General features: G+C 39.4%; 1 protein-coding gene across 3 annotated transcripts in view; it reads left to right on the forward strand.

Annotated features, from left to right (window-relative positions):
- Positions 1 to 15,340, forward strand: part of OPCML (opioid binding protein/cell adhesion molecule like) — a 496,230-nt gene that overhangs the window by 259,855 nt on the left and 221,035 nt on the right. The window lies entirely within an intron of this gene.

Genomic DNA, 15,340 nt, shown 5'->3' on the forward strand with positions numbered 1-15,340 from the left:
TGTTATCCTTTCTGGAGAATGTTCCATGTGCATTGAATGAATGTGTATTCTTCTCTTTTAGGATAGAATGTTCTGAATGTATTTGTTAGATGCATCTGGTAGTCTGTGTTATTCAATGCCAGTTTCCTTGTTGAATTTCTGTTGAATTTCTGCCTGGGTGATCTATCCATTGATGTATGTGGGATCTCCCTACTATTATTATATTACTATCAAATATTTCTTTATGTTTGTATTTGCTGCTTTATGTATTTGGGTGCTTCCATTTTAGATGCATAGATATTTACAATATTATACCTTCTTATTGGATTTTCCCTTTATTTTTTTTTATTTTTTTTAAATTTTTTTTCAACGTTTTTTATTTATTTTTGGGACAGAGAGAGACAGAGCATGAACGGGGGAGGGGCAGAGAGAGAGGGAGACACAGAATTGGAAACAGGCTCCAGGCTCCGAGCCATCAGCCCAGAGCCTGACGCGGGGCTCGAACTCACGGACCGCGAGATTGTGACCTGGCTGAAGTCGGACGCTTAACCGGCTGCGCCACCCAGGCGCCCCGGATTTTCCCTTTATGACTGTATAGTGTCCTTCTTTGTCTCTTGTTAAAGTCTGTTTGAAGTCTATTTTGTCTGATATAAGTACTGTTACCCAGACTTCTTTTCTGTTCCATTTGCATGATAAATACTTTTCCACTCCTTCACTTTGAATCTGCATGTGCCTCTAGGTCTGAAATGAGTCTCTTGTAGGCAGGATATAGACATCCTTTTTTTAATCCATTTGTCACTTGCGTCCTTTGAGTGGAGTGTTTAGTACATTTCTACTCAAAGTAATAGGTATGTACTTACTCTCATTTTTTTTACTTGTTTTGTTTTTGTTTTGTAATTATCTGTTTCTTTCTTCTCTTTATTTTTTTTTCATTTTTTAAATGTTTATTTATTTTTGAGAGAGAGAGAGAGAGAAAGAGAGAGAGTGTGAGTGGGGAAGGCAGAAAGAAAGCGAGACACAGAATTCAAAGCAGGCTCCAGGTTCCATGCTGTCAGCACATACCTTGAGGTGGGGCTCAAACTCAAGAACCATGAGATCATGACCTGAGCCAAAGTCAGATGCTTAACCGGCTGTGCCACCCAGGCGCCCCCCTTTCTTCTCTTGCTCTCTTCTCTCGCAATTTGCTAGCTTTCATTACTGCTATATTTGGATTTCTTTTTTCTTTATTTTTTTCATATCTCTTACCAGTTTTTGATCTGTGAGTGCCATTATGTTTCTATATAACAGCTTATGCAGATAACTATCTATATTCAGGTGATTGTTGCTTAAATTTGAGCCCATTTTTATTCCTTTCTTCCCCCATGTTTTAGGTTTATGTTGTCATATTCCATATTCTTTTATTTTGTGAATCCCTTCCCTTGACTAATATATATATATATATATATATATATATATACTTATTTTTACTGCTTTTGTCCTTCCTAGTTTTCTTACTCCTAATTGTGCTCTTTCCTTTACATTCAAAGAGTCCCCTTTAATAATTCTTATAGTGTGGTGTTAGTGGCCATGAATACTTTTAACTTTTGTTTGTCTGGAAAACTATCTCTCCTTCTATTATGAATGACAGCCTTGCTGGGTAGAGCATTCTTGACTTCAGGGTTTTTCCTTTCAGCACTTTGAATATATCATGTCTCTCCCCTCTGGCCTGCAATGTTTCTGCTGAAAAATGAGCTAATAGTAATGGGGTTTCCCTTGTATATATTTTCTTTTTCTTTCTTTCTTTCTTTCTTTTCTTCTGCTTTTAAAGTTCTCTATTTACCGCTAGTTTTTCCATTTTAATTACTATGTGTCTTGGTGTGGACCTCCTTGGTTGATTTTGCTGGGACTCTCTGTGCCTCCTAGATCTGGATTTCTGTTTCCTTCCTCTAGTTAGGGAAGTTTTCAACTATTATATATTCAGGTAAATTTTTTGTGCCCCTTCTCTTCTCCTTCTGGGACCCCTATAATGCAAATATTATTACACTTGATGGTGTTGTGTGTCCCTTAAGTCCATTTTCATTTTTATTATTATATTTTCTCTCTCCTCTTCAGCCTTCTCAGTATTCATTACTCTGTCCTCCAGCTCACTGATCCATTTTTTTCTTTTTTCTAGTTTGCTATTTATTCCATCAGGTGTATTTTTATTTTCAGCGATTGAGTTCTTCATCTCTGATTGGTTCTTTTATGTTTTCTACCTCTTTGTTAAGGGTTTCACTGAGGTTGTCCACTCTTTTTTCAAGTTATATGATTATCTTTATGGTCATTACATTCTCTATCAGGCATATTACTTACCTCTGTTTCATTTAGCTCTCTTGCTGTGATTTTGTCCTCTTCTTTCATTAAGGACATATGTCTCTGTCTCCTAATTTTGTTTAAATTTTGGTGTCTGTTCCCATGTGTTAGGAGAATGAGCTATGTCTGTGTCTCCTGCTCTTGTCTAGTGGCCCTCTGAAAAAAAAGGTCCTGTAGTGCCCTGCAGTGCAGTGTCCACTATTCACTAGAACCTGGCAGTTCAGGTGTCTCCTATGTGTGTTGTGTGTCTTATCCTGTTGTGGCTGAACTGCTTTTGCCTTCAGTCCAGTCTTCTGTGATGGCTCTTTTTACTTATTGTGAGAAGAATTTGGTCTCTGTGTCGTTAATGGGCTAGTCTGGGGCTGCTTTGAGCTTGAGTTGAATCAGACCAGGCATTTGCCAGAGATTTGCAGGGCATTTTGCCTGTGCTGTCCCTTGAGAAGCTTTCATTGGTAGGTGAGGCCTGTAGTCAGACCAGATGTCTGCTCCCAGTCCACTGCTGAGGCTGCAGTTGTACCCATGTGTGTAGTTACCTTCCCTTCTCATTGGAGCAGTAGTCACACTGGAATGGTGCTGGTCCCTGTCACCACTGCTTGCACACTATGAGGCTTGTGGCACTCCAATGGATGGGCTCAGACCCAGGGTGTACTGGAAGGGACAGGTCCACAGAAGACTGTGGGGGTAGGGTGCATGGTGTTAGCAAGGCATCTGCAGGTGTGCTGTGGAAGGGGAACTGGAGCAAAGGTCTGACTAGAGGGGTCCTGTCCAGAAGAATGTGGGGACATGGCACATTGTTAGCAAGTTAGGTAGCAAGTGTTAGCACTGCACTGGTGCCTGCAGGTGTCTAGATGGGGGGGGGGGGTAGGAAGGAAAATGGCACTCACCAATTCTTTTGTTCCTAGAGAAGTCTCTGTCATGGTTATTATAGTTTTGTAGTGGTTTTGAAATCTTGAAGTGTGATTCCTCCAACTATTTTTTCTTTTTTTCCCCAAGATTGTCTGTTTTGGGTCCCTTGAATTTCCATATGAATTTAAGGATCAGCTTATCAATTTTTCCAAAGGAGACAGCTGGAATTTTGAAAGGGATTTAATTGAATTTGTAGGTCAATTTGGGAAACATTGCCATTTTAACGATATTAAATCTTCTGATCCATGAACATTAGATTTTTTATGTATTTACATCTTTAATTTATTTCATCAACATTTTAGTGTTTGGGGTACAAGTTTTACACTTTTGATGTTAAATTTAGTTAAAATATTTGTTTTGTGTGGCGCCTGGGTGTCTCAGTCAGTTGAACATCTGGCTCTTGATTTCAGTGCAGGTCATGATCTTGTGGTTTGTGAGTTCAAGCCCTGTGTCAGGCTCTGCTCTGGCAGTGCACTCTGCTTGGAATTTTCTCTGTCTCCCTCTCTCTCTGCCCTTCTCCTGCTCACTTTCTCTCTGTCTCTCTTTCTCAAAACAAATAAATAAGATTTAAAAAATATATATTTTTTGGAACTAATGTAAATAGAATTATTTTATAATTTTATATTCAAATATTTTATTCCTGGTACATATAAATACAATTAATTTTTCTATATTGATGTTGTATTTTGAAATGTGGCTGAACTTGTTTATTTATTTTAATAGTTTTTAGTACATTCCTTAGAATTGTCTATATAGAAGATCATGTCATCTGCATAAAGATAGCTTTAATTCTTTCTTTCCAATCTGGATGATTTTGGTATCATTTTCTTGCATAATTTTCCTGGATACTACCTTCCATACAATGTTGAAGACAAGTGCTTAAGCATCTGTTAATCCAAAATAAACTTAACTACACAACTAAACATCACATTGGAGGGTGAGAGTGCTATTAATGTTATGAATTACTATAACATGCAGTGTATGTGTGTATAGAGCATTGGCATAAAGTGCATGTATGTGCTGTCATAACTCTAAGTGTCACAAATTAAATCACTAAATATATTTTCTAGTTGCTTCCTAATGTGACTCATCTTTCATGTCTGGTCTTGCTTCTTGGAGAGTATTGTTTTAGCCACACACACAGGAACTGACATATGAGTAGTACCTTATTTTAAAATCTAAATAGAAAAAGTTTAACCTCAAAATTAAATAACTTAGAATGGATAACATAATTTCTTTCATCTTCATGAAGGATTACCATAGGGAAGAAGCACTGGATGTATTTGCGTTAGAAGGGACAGAGCTAGAACCAGTGGGTAGGCATTAGAGAGGTAGATTGCAACTCAGTGCAAGGTCTTTCAAAACTCAGCTAGTCTACATTGGAATGAGATCTTTGTTTAGTTAATAAACTCCTTTTCATAAGCTTCCAGAGCCATCCATATAAAGTGACAAATTTTACTCAGAAGTATTATGATCTTAAGAATATAATAAACTTTAATAAAAAGCAGCCACTATTACCCCTCAAAGTTATTTTTTGAAATTAATTTAATTTTATAAGACAAAGCGTTTTTGAAATTAATTTAATTTTATAAGACAAAGGCCACCCCACTTTGGTCCTCCTGGAGTATAACCATGGTTTTGGGGCAAATTTTCATCTTTATCATGAGATCAGCAACTTAAACTGGCCTATTTTCCATTTAAAAAATACAAAACAAAATAACTCTGATTATTCACTGGGGCTATCCCCTTGCCAAAAAAGTTCAGCCTTGAATGATGATGCCAGGTTTCCTCCAGGCCATCTGTTGGGTCTGGCTTAGCTTCCTGCAAATTTAAATGTTTTAGATGCTTTTGAATTTCCGTTCCCTAGGTGGCCCTTCCACCCACAGCAAAATTACAAGCTTCTCTCCTATCTCTTCTTCTGCTCTCCCTCTTTGCTCTGACACGAAGGTTTCTCTTTTGGATTTACAACAGTAAAATTTCTTCAGAGGTGAATGGGATGCCTTGAGGAGAATGATAATGTACGTTTGCCTTTGTTGTTAATTAGATTCCTTCAAGGGAAAACCTCCTGGCCTGGTTTATTATCTAGCTTTGTCAGAGCTTGTCTGCTTTATCTAAACACTTTGAAAAAGTCTCTTTACAGATATACCGTCTGTATGCTTATATAGATTTTCATAATACTGGTCAATTGGAAAAGTGTAGAAGTAAGTAGCACTGATAAAGGAATGCCTTAGGATAAATTGCTAATAGTTGAGAGGGAGGGAGGAAGATAGAAGGAGAGAAAGATGAAGAGAGGGAGGAGGGGAAAGAGAGGGAGAGAGAGAGAGAAGAAGGGAGAGAGAAGAGGGTAAGGAAGGAACAAAATCAAAGGAACAAAGGGAGGGAGGAAGGGAGGAATAGGGTTAAGCTTTACAGAATTACAGAGAGTATTTACCTTTTAGATTCCTACTGTGTAGTTACTGTTCAATTTTTGGCCCTAACTCTGCTTCTGAGAAAATATAAGATCGCTGTTTTGACAAGTCATCACAAGGTAGGAAAGTATGGATGGAAAAATTCTCCCCACGGAGTTCTAAATGGGTAATGACAAGGGCTGCCTGGGTGGTTCTATTGGTAGTGTCTGGCTCTTGCTTTCAGCTCAGGTCATGTCTCGTGGTTTGTGAGTTTGGGCCCCACATCGACGGGTCCAGCTAAAATCTTGGGATTCTTTCTCTCCCTCTCTGTCCCTCCCCTACTCGCTTGTGTGTGCTGTCTCTCTCTCTCTCTCTCTCTCTCTCTCTCTCTCTGTCTCTCTCAAAAATAAATAAACTTTAAAAAAATAAAGAAAGAATAAATGGTTCCTGGCAAGTGTTTCTTCCTGTCTACATCATAGCTCCCAATATCTAGTGGTTAAGCAGAATGTGGCTTCCCTCTGAGGGTGCCCTCCCCCTTTTAAAAACAGGACTCCCATTAATTTCCCCTGGTCCCCACTGTAGCAAGAATGGAGCTAATAAACCTGGATTTAGTTGAGTAGCTTTATATGGTCTCTTGGTCATCAATGTAATCTTGAACTCTTGCTCAGGTTCTTGATTCTTTCTTTTTAAATTTTTTTTAACGTTTTTTATTTATTTTTGAGACAGAGAGAGACAGAGTATGAACAGGGGAGGGGTAGAGAGAGAGAGGGAGACACAGAATCTGAAACAGGCCTCAGGCTCTGAGCTGTCAGCACAGAGCCCGACGCGGGGCTCAAACTCACAGACCATGAGATCATGACCTGAGCTGAAGTCGGACGTTTAAACGACCTAGCCACCCAGATGCCCCAATTCTTTCTGTTTACAAATTACTGTTGGTTGGTTCCTTCCCTGGGTCTTGAGACCCAGTTATAAAGATATTCTCAGATGTTTGATGTCCCACCTACCCCAAGTCTCTTTGGTCTTTTCCTCCCTATATGTTCCACTGTTTCATCACCATTGTTATCATCGTGATGATGATCATTAACCATCTCTATGTTTTGTTTTGTTTTATGAGCCTCAGTTGTAAGTGTTGTCCTATAAAGGCAAGCTAAAGGTATGAGTAAACCATTAATTGCCCCAATGTAAGAAAGGATGGAACCAATCACACAGGAATAAAGGTGTCTTGTGCAAAACACAACTATGAGCTTTAAAACATTAACTTTATTAATAATAGTATGAATAATTGAAAATATCAACAAGACAAATGACAGGATTTTTTTTTTCAAAAAAATTTTTTTTTAATGTTTATTTATTTTTGAGACAAAGAGAGACAGAGCATGAACAGGGGAGGGTGAGAGAGAGAGGGAGACACAGAATCTGAAGCAGGCTCCAGGCTCTGAGCTGTCAGCACAGAACCCGACGCGGGGCTCGAACTCCCGGACCGCGAGATCATGACTTGAGCCAAAGTCGGATGCTTAACTGACCGAGCCACCCAGGTGCCCCAGGACTTTTTTATTTTCTAAAATTCAACAGATGAAGGCATGGAAAGAGCAAAATCTTATGTTGGGTAAAGGAGTGAAATCTAAGACCTCAGACTCTCTTATTCCCCTTGTTCATTTACCCTGACACACGAGTGATGGTGAGGCTCTTGGTGAGCATTTTCAAAATGCCTCAGCCTGTTTCCTTCTAAGCATGAACAAATAACAGTGACAGTTAAATCTAGTAGGAAGCAGTGAAGAACCAAGCTAAACATGTTTTCTCTTTTAAGACGGGTTTGATCTACCCTTAGTAGATAAGAATCAGGGGTTTGGTGAACATGGTAGGTGCAGGGCCCTGGAGGAGCTTTATTGGTTTGGAAACAATTCTTACTCTCCTAATTACCTCCTGAGGATGGCTGCAGAAAGCAAAGTGGAGGTCCTGCTGAGCTCCTCAGGTTGCTTCAAGTGACTTTGGAGCTACAATAAAATAACAAATATGTTATAAACAGCCTCATATTTATGGGGAGCTGCACATTCAGAGCAAAGAGGGAGGTGGAAGTGTCTGATTTAAGCCTTTTATTTCCAACATCCCCAACTACCTAATTCTTAATGAGGGGAGGAGATGGGTCTTTGGAAATGCGTTAGATTGAGTATTTATAGGAACCCAGATGCACCAGTTGTCTCCCTTACGTATTACTGCCCTGATTCTTCAGTGCACAAGATGAATAATTTACCAAAAAGCACATGTAAGTATCTCTTTATTATTCATTATAATGAACTGAGACAGGAGTAATTCTCCACTCTGCTCGAATCCCCTAGGGCTTAACTTAACCAGACTCTGCTTGCTTTCCCACAGTTAATTTGAGTGGAAGAAAACTCTTTCTTGGACATGTGACCTATCTAGCTAGGACTTGTGCTAGGTGAGGGGTGTGTGACAGGAGGAGTGTGGGGCACCCAGGACCACTGATGGCAAGGACAGTGTAAGGTCAGGCTTTAAGGGCAGATCTGTTGGATGCCCAGGAAATGAAGTGTTTCAAAGGAATTGTCAAAAAATAACTGGAATCAGTCAATGTGTGCTTGGAAAGTACATAATTATTCTTAACATTCCCCTGAATAGAACACAATTAAGCAGGCACATCCATCGGCTGAAAAGTATAAAGTAAATTAATTATATATGTTTTCAACCAATCTAAAGATTTATTCTTTTCTGTTTCTTCTTTTATCCTTCTTCCCTTTTCCTTTTTTTCTCCCTCTTTTCCCCTCTCTCTTTTTCTTTGTCTATCCATTTATTTATTTAAAATTCGTGAATAGGAACCTCAGCCTTTCCACATTACAAAGAGTAATTGGGTTTCATGGCAAACCTTTCTTTAAGTAACAAGTTTCCATGAGAACATTCTCCTCTATACACAATTCCATAAGCTCAGCCTGGCTTAATGGTTTGCAAACGTGTTTGGAGTACTATCCATACAGGTTTCTGCCCTTAACACAGAAGTCAAATAGGGGAAGGCCAGAGAAATTCAGGGTGCTTTCAGATAAGACTTCCTATTCTTTTGGTTCCCTCTGAGAATCCAGAGAGTCCCAGGAATGAAGAATACCCTCTCTATCCCAGACTGGCAACCTGTGGCACAGAACTATAGGTGATATAAATTAAAAGCAGCAACTTTCTGGGCCTACACTGGAAACATTTGCAAAAATTAACCCTGTGACTTTACTGCCCCCAGGGAGTAGCTCTCTTGGGCATCTCATGGCCCAAGGAAAGAGTTTGCCTGCCTTCTACTTTATTTTTTAAGGGGAATTAATTCTCATAATCTATACAAAATAAGCCACTATTCCAGAAAAGATGATTGGTGTATTAAAAATATATGACATATATATTTTTAAACAGGCAGAGTTGACATTCTACAGGAGAAGTGCTTATAAGAATGGAGAAGCACTGGAAAAAAGTATCACTTCCCATCCCTCCTCCTCCATCTGTCCTTGCCCATCTGTCTATTTAATGAGGGTGTTATTTTTAAAAACTCAAATAAGGTTTTGTTCAGATGTGTAGTCTGTTTAGGGTGGCACAAGATGAATCAAACAAACTTATTGGCCTCCTAGTTGGCCATGAAGCCACAATTACTTGAACACATGCAATATCTACTTCCAAACTTGAGACAGAATTGTATATGTGCTGAGATCCAAAAAAGTACACTCCTTACTTAATTTTCCAAACTTTATAATGATGTATGTGTACATTGGAAAATGAGTACTAAGGGCAAGTCAAAATTATTATAATGTTTGGTATATCATTATTCTTTAGTTTTGAGTAATTACAGAAATGTAATAGCAAACATTTATTAACTACTAGGCTCTCAGAACTGTGATAATAGTAAAAGAATTATTTTTTAATATTTGCCATATCTATGATTTTAAATGCTATTTCCATTTTATAAATTAGAAAACTAATGCTCATGAAAGACAAGGAGTTTGATAAATTATAGACCTGTGATAGAATTAATATACCTCTTATTAAAGTATTTATTCTCTTAATTAGTATATTACACTGAAATCCTGTAGGATAGCATAAAAGCTCATCTATTTCCAGCATAATTTTTGGTTTCATAAATAAGAAAGTCCTTTAGCAGTTTCTGATAAGTTTCACCTGAACTCAGAAGGCAGGAGTTTGTTTATGCACAATTCTGGAGGAAGAAGAATGACCTTTGAGGTTTTGCCTGTCTTTGGGATTCCATGATCCCTTACATTATATGTGGGAAGGTATTTGCAGGGAAATCCGTGGGCTGTAATTTCTGCCTTGCCAGAGTCTTTGCTCCCACGATACTCATGCTGGGAGCCTGTGGCTGACTTGCTCCATTCTTCAAAAAGATATCAAGCTCCCCAGACTCTCTGCTTTTAATTTAAAATTTTAATTTATACTTTTCCATGGATGATACTGAGACAGACATGGCCGTGAGTAAATATGTCAGGATAATCTATTGAATGGAATTAAAATGGTGTGTGCTTGGGAAACATTTTAATTTCATCTTGCTCCCTTCTTTTGCCAACTATAATGAACAAATCGGGAGGCTGAGTTTTAAAGCTGTTTAGGATTTGGAGGAAGGGACAGCGGAGTTGGAGCCAGGTGACAAATAAATAACGTGAATTGTTCTGAGTGGCTTCTCAAGGCATCCCTGTTCCACAACGGGGCTGTCTCTGTAACAGCTGTCTCTGACAAGTGGGCAGGTGTGACAGCGAATACCCTCATTGCCTTTTACAACTCCACTTGGAATTCTGCACCATTGGCAAGGACCAAAAGGGCAAGGGACATGGGGCTGGGTGACAGAAAAGGAGAAACTTTTATCATTCCTGTCTTTTAAAAGACACTTCTTCTTCACCCAAGGGTTCTTAGCTTCTGAAATGGCTTTGCCTTATGCTGTAGCACTACTTCTTAAGATATAAATTTGCAAGGAAAAAGGTAAATACAGAAGGCATCCCAGAGCCATACCATGATTCTGACTAGTAGATAACCATCCACCAATGGCTTGCCCAGTGCCCAGTTTGCCCTTTGCTAAAATCTGTACTTATCCTTCATCTATCCTAAGATGAATCCTTACTACTGTCTCTAAAACAATGCTTCACCAGCTGGTGGTGTTTCCTTGGGCTGGAAGTGAGGCCTTTTGAATAATTTTCACTTTTCCTTAGTGTCCAGCAGTATCTGTGCAGTAGATGTCTCTTTTTTTTTTTTTAATTTTTTTTGACGTTTATTTATTTTTGAGACAGAGAGAGACAGAGCATGAAGGGGGGAGGGGCAGAGAGAGAAGGAGACACAGAATCGGAAGCAGGCTCCAGGCTCTGAGCCATCAGCACAGAGCCTGATGCGGGGCTCGAACTCACGGACCGCGAGATCATGACCTGAGCTGAAGTCGGACGTTTAACCGACTGCGCCACCCAGGCGCCCCAGTAGATGTCTCTTAAAAGAATTCAATATATTGCCCTGAAGTTTCTGACTTGAAACAAACCATTCAGCTTTGATCTTGCCTCCATTACCCCACCACTCTCCTGTCCTGCAGCATGCCTTAGTCTGCTCTGGGATCTGGTCTTCTGGACTAACGTTTGGCCCATTTACACAGTGAAGCTGCCCAAGACAAGGACACCTCCGCATGAGCTACTAGGGGCCTGCGGGGCAAATGAATTCTCTTGCAGGTGTGCACGATTGTATTGATTGATCTCTCAATTATGTATTTTTAGAAATACAGCATTTTACCAACCACTGGTCATCAATCTAGAAACTAGCCCATCAACCACTGTGTCAACACACTGTGGACAAGGCCTGATAAAAATACAAAGTTAGAGTTGTCTCAGTGGCTTTAGCTAAGAAAATAAACCTTAGAGGGAAATGAAATCCTACTGTAGAACTCTACATTGGCCAAGTGCAGAATACTTCTGAAGAGTTAGCAATTTCCAGAAAAAAAAAATGAAAATATTGGAAGTGAAAGAATCTAGAGGTAAAATGTAAACGCACTGGATTGATTTTCTAGGTAACACTAAAAATGTAAATCTCATGTTATTTCTGATCTATTAGCCAGTAGAATAACCAGTCTTGAAACTGTGTTCAAACAACCCTAAAGCAAACACCATTCTTTTTTTTTTTCAATCTATTTATTTTGAGAGAGAGAGGAAGAGAGAACACACAGAGGAAGGGCAGAGTGAGAGGGAGGGAGAGAATCCCAAACAAGCTATGCACTGTCAGCAAGAACCCAACTTGGGGCTTGAACTCACAAACTGTGAGATCATGACCTGAGCCAAAACCAAGAGTCGGACACTTAACCAACTGAGCCACCCAGGCACCCCAGACACCATTCTTTATGGATTTGAAAATATAGAAAGAGAAGTCTTCAGAATGCCTTGGGAAATGATAAATAAATGGATTCAGTATCACTTGGTTAAATTAGCACACACTCCCAGATAATAGAATTCTAATAGAATTATAGTTTTCCAAATGAAGCAACAGAGCTCTTTGACAGTAGTAATAGAACAGGCTCTGTTTAAAGAATGCTTACTATTTGCAGGGTACAATTCTGACTCTTGTTCAGGCATTACTTCATTCAGGCTCATAATAATATTGAATAATACTGTGAAGTAAATATGTTCATCCTACTTCACAGATGGGGAAATGAGGTAGTGAGTGGTTAAATTAAAGGCTGTTCCCAGGGTTATCTGCTAGTAAGTAGCAGAGCCCTTATCGGTTTGATGCCAGGGCCCTCCCCTTAACATTATAACATACTGTGTCTACAATGCTCAGTTTACATATCTCACTGAAGTTCATAAAGAGCTCTTGACTCCCACCATTCTTCTCAATATTGTCGAGATCCACCTAGATGATCCACCTAGATGATTAAATACTTTAATCCCTCATTGACAAGGGTCATGTTTATAATGTCACTGAATATTCTTACTTTTAATAATGTATAGTCTCTTCTATTTCAGCTCATTTACTCAAGGAACTTATTAAGTCTTCCAGTGCATCAAACCCACCAGGTTCTCTCTATCCACCAGCCCCTCCTATCTTCTTTTTTTACTCAAATTTTCAGTTCCTCTAATCCTCATCTTCTCTCTTGCTCATCTGGCATACTCCAACACTGGATGATCTCAAATCATCTACATTCTGTACGCCTACAGTTGAGCAGTGTTGGAGAATATCTTCAAAGCTGGCAGAGCACTGTCATGATAAATCCTTGGCCATGAACTACAAATGAAGCTCAGCACAGCCTGGGAACCTAGTAGAATTCCCCAGTAATATTGCTCTCATTTTCTGCAACAGCTATTCCCCTTTGTCTTGCATCATCCTTCTCCTATCTCCTACTCTCCCATTTACCTTCGGCTGATAATTTTGCCCTTTATTTCAGAGAAAATAGAAACCATCATTCAGTAACCTCCTTGATTTCCCATGACCAGATCCACAAACATACCTATTTCCATTCTTTCTTTATTTCCTTTTCTTTTTCATGGGTTCTAGATCCATAGTTTTTCACCTTTACAGTAATATCAATGAGCTATCCCCTTTTTCTTCCTTCCATCATCAGTTGCTCCATTCAGTAAGATCAGTCTTATCAGTATATACTTATATATTGGAATGTAAGAAGGTCCTTGTCTTATTCACAGTTGCATCTCTAGTACCTAAACTTGGGCTGCTCAAAGGGTGGTCCCCAGCACATCAGCATAATTACATAACTTGTTAGGAATGCAGAATATTGGGCCCCACCCAGACCTAGTGAATTCGTAAGAGGCACAAGCAATTTGTAGGCATATAAAAGTTTGAACAGTCCTAGAACCCAGTAGGTGTTCAACAAATATTTATAAAATGAATGAATAAGTTCTCAAGTATTTCTAGTCTGAAAAGAAACAAGCAAACTATCAAATGAAAACAAAACAAAACAAAACAAAACTCTCAGGAGACCCTTGTGCCCTTGTGGGCTCCGTTTCTCTTTCCACCTTTGCTGACAACATTCTTGGAAGCATTGGTTGCCGATATTGTCAACACTTCACTGTCCATTCATGCCTTACTCCCTTTATTCATTCTGGTTCCCTCACCCTTTCCTTAGGCTGTGGACCCTGTTGTCACATAACTCTTCTCTCATGTCTACAGGGATACAATAGTCCTTCTGCTTCTTGTCCTGCTACAGTTCATTCTTCAATGAAAGACTAGCATTTCCTTATAAAAAGCATCATTTATATTATGTCATGCCTCCACCTAAACCTTTTCAAGGATTCCCCATGACAGCTAGAGTAACATACAGACTTTTTTAAAGTAGAGATGTATACCTGTCAGCCCCCTGGAATCTACCAATTTTCCCATCTGCCTTGCTTAGGCCACTGTAGCATCCATTCCCTTCCATACCTGAGTCAACCTTTTACTCAAGGCCTGCACATCTGCCCTGTCCTCTACCTAAAATGCTCTCTGTAGCCAGTACATTGACCTGGTGTTCTCAGTTTTCAACCTTAGGTTAATTGTCACTTGTTCAGAAAATGCCCATCTGTAGACTGTGTATCTGAGCAGGGCTTTCCATGCCGTCCCCTGTATATGACTGTCCCAGAAATCATCCCAGTTCAATTTGTAGCAAGTATACAAGTATACAATTTGTTGATTGAATATTTCTCCCCCCATCTGAAAAATGCCATGAGGGCAGAGACGGGGACCAGTAGAGTGTCTGACACTTAGTAGGTACTTAATAAATATTTATGAATGGGTGAATTTACACTTTTTATTATATCCATGAAAATGAAAAATATCTTTTTAATGTTGTTTGTATCCTATCATTCACCTAAGATCATAAGAATCTTGAAGGCAGACACTGGTCTCTTATTTTGGCCTTGCTCTTGTCTCCTTGGGAAACCAATATATTTTTAAACACATTGTGAATTTACAGAATAACTTGAAGTCTGGGAAGAAGCCAGCTCAATCTTTCATTGTTTTGCTCATAGAACTTTCCACTGACCCTTTCTTTTCACAATTATGTTTAGCTACCCTATGTTTTACCTTCTGTTACCATGATAGGAATTCTCCTCCTCTCTCCTCCCACAGCCATGCAGTTTAACCCTCTTTTGTGATTGTAAGCGATTTCCCCTCTTTGCACAGCCATCTTTCCACAGAAATCACTCCCTTTATTTTCCTTCATCCTATCAGATGCTCTGTTCTGAACTGTCTTCTGCCTGACTGCCTCACTTGGGTGGTGAGGTGTGTGAAGTTGCTCTCTGCATTCAGGTAGAGCCCTCATTGTGTTTGTGGGGAAGGAAGTTCCCTTTGCTTGCTTCAGGACACAATGAGCACTGTTCTGATGGACTCATATATCATCGGTCATGGCTGAAACCACAACACATCATCATCCTGCAGCTGATTTTCTGCTTCAGGTGACACCATTTTCAGGAGACCCCACACCTTCCTTAGTTTGGTTTTAAATGCTGTTTTCTCAAGAGCCCCATCCTGCATGCATTTGTATATGTTTTCTCCTCTTCTCTGGAGGACACCTCTTCCCACTTATATACACACATGCACACAAACTGACACATGTATTTCTGTGTATTTAATATAACTCCCCAAATCCAGCCACTGTTAGCGTGGCACCATCTTCCAATTAGAAACAATCTGCAGGTGTCATGTATCTGTCAGCCTTTGAAGTCAGTCTTGTGCTGGACTGAAATATTTCCATACTGGACCTTCTCTAAATAGCTCTATTCCACCCCCCC

Source organism: Panthera uncia, chromosome D1 (genome assembly GCF_023721935.1).
Source record: "Panthera uncia isolate 11264 chromosome D1, Puncia_PCG_1.0, whole genome shotgun sequence".
In the NCBI taxonomy this organism is placed as follows: Eukaryota; Metazoa; Chordata; class Mammalia; order Carnivora; family Felidae; genus Panthera; species Panthera uncia.